The sequence below is a fragment of the Catharus ustulatus genome, chromosome 7 (assembly GCF_009819885.2).
Source record: "Catharus ustulatus isolate bCatUst1 chromosome 7, bCatUst1.pri.v2, whole genome shotgun sequence".
NCBI lineage: Eukaryota > Metazoa > Chordata > Aves > Passeriformes > Turdidae > Catharus > Catharus ustulatus.
In genome coordinates this window covers 7,517,527-7,524,445 of record NC_046227.1, presented here as the reverse complement: position 1 = coordinate 7,524,445, position 6,919 = coordinate 7,517,527, and positions in this window count along the sequence as shown.

Sequence of the window (6,919 nt, the reverse complement as noted above, 5' to 3'; positions counted from 1 at the left end):
GAGTTGGTCACTTTGTGTTCCTGAGAAGTGATTCAGGTAGCTTCATTTTTTGTGTACTTTACTCGCTTTAAAAACAGCAACAACAAAAAATCCCAACAAACCAAAATTCCACAGCAAACGCTACCCCCCTCAATCAACCCCCCCCCACCTGAATATATATATATATTTGTTAACCTGTTAAAGACTTTTGTGATGTTTGCCCTCATAGAGCTTATTTGTGACAAAGTGAGTGTCTGCATTTGCAAATCTTGCCCGCGTACATTTTCCAGAAAAAAAAGAAAATTGATAAATATTAACTAGAGCAGTAATAGAAATTGCCAAAACATTTCCTTTTCTCTTTTTGAAATAACCATAAAGTGCTTTTTCTGCAAAATTCTATGGGTTTTTTTTGGTCGGATTTCTACTTATGTGAAAGGACTTGACCACTTGATGAAAATTACCAAATCCTCTAGATTCCAGAAATCTAGAGGAATGTGGGTGGTGTTGTCACCAAATCAAGGTAACTGAATATATCAGTTCTTACCTTGTCTATCCTTATTAGAACCGACAGAACTCTTCAGAGATGCCAGTTTCTGCTGTGATAAATCTTGAGGATGGGAATTTTTATTGTTTTCTGTTAAAGATTTTAAAACCAGGTCTTGCAAGCCAGCTCCTGAAGTTTGTGAATTAGAGATGTGACACACAAAATCCCACAGGTAAATTCCCTGTGTCTCTGGGGCTATAAATCACCCAGTACTTAGATCTGTGGTAAAAACTATAAAATCAGTAACTACTAGAATTTTTTTGTATGTGCCAGCATTTGTGGCACAAAAAATGTGACCCATTTTTAAAGGGATATCTAAAGTGCCTCTGAGTTTCTTTGTGCAGGTCTGTGTGGTGTCACTGAACTACATTTACCCAACAAAATCGATTTTACAGGTGGGACATTTTGGATCAAAGTGACATACCTGTTTATGTAGAGTTTTGTAAGTTATAAAGACATAATTGGGCATTTTATATGAGCAGCATCTAAGAAGGGTTGTGTTTCATTAATTCTGAAAACAGTAAAGCTTGCACAAATTGTTTGCATTAGCTTTTGAAGTCTGTTTTCCTAACATCTTGAATTCTGCTTTGGCTTCCTGGCTTTGTGACAGAGATGCTCTCTGGAATCATTAAAGAGTGGTAGCAACTACACTTGAGCCCAGCTGCTTCAGTGAATTCAGGTGTTGGTACATGGTTCTTATGGCTTCCACAAAAACTGTAATCTAAAATTGACCAGAATGAAGTAATCTCATTTGTAACATCAGTCATAGAACACAGTCCTTGCAACTTCTGCCTGCTAGAAAACTTGTAGGGTTAAAATTGTAGGAATTTGTTCTATATTTCTATAAAATAGAGCAAAAAAAGAGTAAACTTTATGCTCATAAAGTTTGAATTCATGTTCTTTTGTTCCCTCTCTCCTCTCATAGGAACTTAATAGGCACTTAAAGCATTGCAGTAAGTCGAGTGGGATTGATGCTCTTCCATGCTGCACAGATGTGTGGGGTTTATTCTTAGCTGTGATTCTCATCAGGTAGTTTAGACTCTTTGCTAAGTTATGTAACAGAGGAAAAAAGAGAAGAGGCTTGTGAAATGGGAGATATTGGAGTTTAAGACCAAATAATAAATGGAGAAGTGAAACTTTGTTATCTCTTAAAAAAAAAATCTGGTGGGTTTCTTTTTTTTTCGTCCCACATAAACATTTCCTCCATATTTATTAGACTATAATTTGCACCTTCTCTCACATAATTTTTTTATTGGAAGGTCATATAAAACTTGGGCTTTTGGTTTTGGGAAATTTTATTCTAAAAAATTTAAGGTTTTGCTTTTTTAACCAGATGACTTATTTCTAAAGCACTTCTGAATTCTACTGGGTTTTATGAGGAAGATTTTCACAGCTGTATAATGAGGTATTTCCATTCAAATTCAGCTGTAGTTGAACATTGAACTCCCATTCTTTTAAAACTTCCCAGAATACATTTGAGTATTGGGAAAGGGCTGCATGGCTCCCTGCAAGCTTATGCAATGACTGGAACATTCAGAAAGCAGCTTAATTTGTGGCTTCTAAAATCACTGTATGTGAAAATGAATAATAAAATGTGGTGAAGGATCTAACACTGTTTTAAGAATTACACTGATGAAAAATTATGAGAGAACTTGTAAAGAGAGGAACAGTCAAAAAAACCTAAGCAGCAACAAAATTCCGAACCAACTGAACTGCCATCGGTGTTCTATAGTTTAAAAAAAAAAAATAGCATGTACCCCACACCCCCAAAAACACCCAGCTCAAAACCAACTCAAACCTGATGTTCTATAGTGTTATAAACCCATGATATGCTACTTTTAATGTGAATGTGAAAACTCAAAGTGGCTGAATCATGCGTTCCCCCAATTTAATAAACATATAAGCAAACAGAATATACTTTTTAAAACTCTGAGGTACAATTGCTCTTTTTAGATTTGGCTGATAAACCAAAAATTTTGCCTGTTTATTAAGGATTTTGTTTTCACAGTGGGTTAAAGTGTGAACAAACTTTTTCCCTGAAAATCCTTGGAAAAGTGAAATTTAATATATATTCTAGGGTGTATTTTTGGGGTGAAAATGTTTTATAAATACTCCATGCCTGTAGGACAAGAACACTGCAAAATTAGAAAAGTGGAGAGGGGAATTTAGTGGTAAGCACAACGCCAAATCCCCAAGAAACAATGCTTTCCCCACGCCCCCTCTTGGCAGTGGTATGGGAACTGTTGTCACCTTAGGGTTCTTATCACTTCCTGGGTGACATTTGCTGACAACTAACCTTACAGTCATCAGAAGAAAATTATTTTAAAGGGACTTGTTACTCTAGTTTCCTTCTTATATACTATGTATTAGTAATCTAACTCTCAGAGTTAATCCGGGAATTAAGTGCCTTTGATGTAATGCATTGAAAACCCATATGGGCAGTGGTCTCAGGGTTTTCTGATGCCTGGCACTTTGCCCTGGCTCATGTTTCCACAGATACTCTAGAGATGAGTAAAAGGACACCTTTCCTTCAGTCTGTAAAAAGCTGATGGAGCATTGCTCTGGTATGAAAGACAAAGACCTGTCTATGAATTATGCAGTGGAAACTATATGGGAGAAATGAATACTGTAGCTATGGCTCTCCTTCTGCTGGCTCTTGGCAGTAGTTCCAGGTTATTCCTGTGCAGAAGTGTTGTGTGTTACTGACTGAGGGGAAACTTTAAGGCCCCATGCAGGTCTGGAATATTGCTTTAGAAAAATTCAGTCATGTCAAACCAAGTAAAACAGTAATGCAGGAACCATAACAGGAACAGCAAAAGCATTTGCAGTGTCTGCCTGCCTGATCCTCTCCTGCTACTCTTCCCTTTCCCTCCTGAGCATCTGACAGCAGTCAGTACCTCTTAGTTTTGTTTGTGCAACTGCTGCTCATGTTCTGATTAAACTGAGGAAAAAATGAAAAGCTAAAACCTCCAGAAATTGAACAGTTCCCACAAATAGCAAGAGTGGAGTTTAAAAGTGAGAACCGGAGAGGACTTTGACAATTCCTGTCACCTCGTTAATGCTTTATCTGAACTTCTATCTGAGTTTTTGTTCAGCAGTTTGGGCAAAGATTGAATTATGACACATGCAGTTTTCATCTAAAGCTGCACTCAAGTCATGAATGAGTAGGATAGGATTTGCTTTTGTGATGGCATTATAAAAATAGCACTGTCTGGAAGCAATTTGAAGAGTCCCTGCAACATGAAGAGCCCACTATGAAGGCTTTCTGATTTATAAAACATTTTCTATGCCATCAGACTTAACTCTTTGGTGACTATAGATGTGTAGCAGTTGACAAAATACCTACAGTGATGTGGTCTAGCAGGAGACAAACCATGAAGGACATAAAGTTAAGATATTGTAAAGTCAGAGATATGGGTATTCCAAGGATGTGAGGATAAATTATTCATCTAAGTAACATATTGCAGATTAAATGTCCTAAATATTTGTGGTGTTTTACTAAATATCATATAAATATAATATTTACATACATGCACAAAACTGAAATACATGTATGTTTCATGCTTTAAATATATTTAAATATATATAGGCTTTTATGTATCTTGGAAATGCCTTGCTGTTTATGCACAAGTGTATACACAATATGGATATTACAGGTAGGTGTGTAAAACAGCATCTGCAAGTGGGTTTTGGCTGGCTCAAGCTGCAAACTTCTATCTGTGCCCAGAGATGTCACTTCTTGTAACAACAATGAAAGGACTTTGCTCTAAAACTTTGGTTTCTCAATTGCATTTTTAATATAAGTAAAAGATGTGTCTGGCCTGGAAGCAGCTGGTAAGATTAATATTCTTAGGTTCATGTTGTCTGAGCTGCTCCTGAATTGAATTGAAGTCCACTGCAATTTCCCTTGTAGCTCTTAAAGAAAAGTGAACTGGTGGTTTGTGTTTCCTTAAAATTCTGTGTGAACTGTGCCAGCTGAGGAGATGATTGCTGAATATTCCAGTTGCTCCAGGCAGCTGAGGCCACTGCCTCAGCAGTTTTCCCAAGCCAAGTTGTTTGTCTTTGTGGTCAGTGAGCTATGGCTTATTTCTCTTTTCCAGTGTATTTTGGACTTTAATGTACAGCTTTTTCTATTCCTTTTTCCTTAAAGAATCATGAATTGCAGTGTTACTGTGCTGAGAAAAAGAATGGCTGGTGTCCCATTAAAGGCCAGGTGGCTGAGGCAGGCAGGCCCAGTGTGAGGAAGGGGAGCAGCCGTAATGCAAGTGCTCCAGACAGCGTAGCACAGAGAGGGCTTGGATGAAGAGAAGTTTACGCATGTCTGCATAAACTACACTGAGGAGGACACCTTTGTTTCTTTCCTATGTGATTGGATAGATTGGCTTCTCTGGCTGAAAAGCAGCAGGCAGAAAAAAGGAGTATATTAGAGCAAGCCAGAGGTTTCAGGTTCTATGAGCATGAAAACGTACATTTCTGGGGAGCATATCTTATTGCATAACCTCTGCTTAGCAGCTCAAGGAGAAAGTAATTGCTTTCTCCAGGCTAACACCCACCCATGACATGCCTTTTGCTGAGAAGCTCATGAAATAACCATTTACATTGTACAAGTTTTCCATGTGAGCTGAAAGAATAGCTCAGCTTTATGATTGCAGCTATTACTTTCATCCAGCGTCAAAGCTGAGTTCCAAAAAGGTCTGTGTTTAGTCTCCAATGAATGAAAAAAAAGTTCCCTGCTCCTACTGAAAATTCTGTCATCTTTTCCAAATAGTTTCTGTGTGAAACAGAAGATGTGTCTGAGCAGTAGAGGTGGAAGCAGTTATGCTATGCCTTGGCTACAATGGGAATTTGCAGAGAAGTTCTCTCTATCTGGAATCCAGGCTGAACATTCCTTCACTTGAGTAACACGCACACGAAAAGGCAGGACAACAGAAGGAAGCCATGTCCCCTGTGTCTCTGCTCCCTGCTTAGGGATGCACATGAGCAAAACCTGAGTGAACTTGAAAGCGCTTTCCTTTCATGAAATATTTCCTGCTTTATGTACTAACTATTCCCCTTTATTTATATTCCACTAAACCACTTGGTGGAGGATATTTAATTAGGAATAGAAAATTGCACCTTTAATTTTGATTCTTATTTAAAATTAGTTTTTAAAATTGGAAGTGCAGGCATTTTAGAGTTATGATTCTTTAGAGTTTTAAAGAGACTTGGTGGGGCTTTTGTTATTTGAAAGTAGTAATAAGAATTGCCATATGGTTGTGAAAAGACTTTTTAGGTTATTCCAATCTAAAAACTGGAATCAAAACTGCATTGTGTCCTTACTGTTGTTCATACTTGTACAGAAGCAGTTTATGAAACCATTGTCTTGGAGAGGTGGGAGTTTTCCACAGACCTCCATCAGGTACAAATAGGTCTGCCAAGAACAAAGCAGAGGAGATCAGTCTCTGGTTGTTCAGTGCTCTTTAACAGCTTTAGCGTATGACATTCAAGTTCCCCGTCAGTGTTTCAGAAGAGAGGAGTTGGTTGCAGCAGTGCCCTGGCCAGATTCCAGCAGGGAACTCCAGAGCTCCATCTGCCAACTCCCTCCCACAGCTACAGACGGGCAACTCTTGCCTAAATAATGCACCCACCCACTGCAGACTCTCTCCTGTGCACAAGTACATGCAGTATACACAGTTTAAGTGTCTTCATGCCTAGGTCTAAATCATCTTCTTGTGACAGCACAGCAGCTTCTCATCATTGTGTGTTACATGGCATGAATATTTGACCACCCCCAAATTTTCCAAAGTGCTGAATTGTTTTTTCTTTCTTCCTCATCTTTGAGCAGGATTTTGGCTTTAGACAAATTTTTTGCTCTTTAACAAGTTCAATACTGAAGAGGAAACTGGCAGAAATTTCTTTTGTAGCAATGTCTGTAAGTATAGAAGTGCAGGAGCTGGCAATCTCGGTGAGGAAAAATGGAGAAGGCCTGGCATCTCTCAACCTGAGGATACTGGAAGGAGGGAAACTTCTCTCTCCATCCAAGAGTAGGATTTAGGTTTTGCATCAGACTTTGATTTTTGAAGACCTGCTTCAAAGAAGCAGCCACTGTAGTTTTACCTACAGGAAATCTATATTGCTTCTCATACACAAACCAAGATGTGTGTCTTTAGCAGGATGTGACTGAGCATCTTTTCCAGCCCTGGATCTTGTCTTTGTTTATTCTAAACTGGCTCCTTTGAACAAGAGGCAATATTAAAAAAACTGTACAACAGCCTCCCAGGAAGGAAAATGTTTAAGTGAAAAGAGAAAAAGAGATGCAGTTCAACAGGGGTTCCTGATTTGAAAGACATTTGCCAACAGTGGCACAAGGCAGTGTTATTCTGACATGATGAACATCCTGGACCAACAGTTGCACTG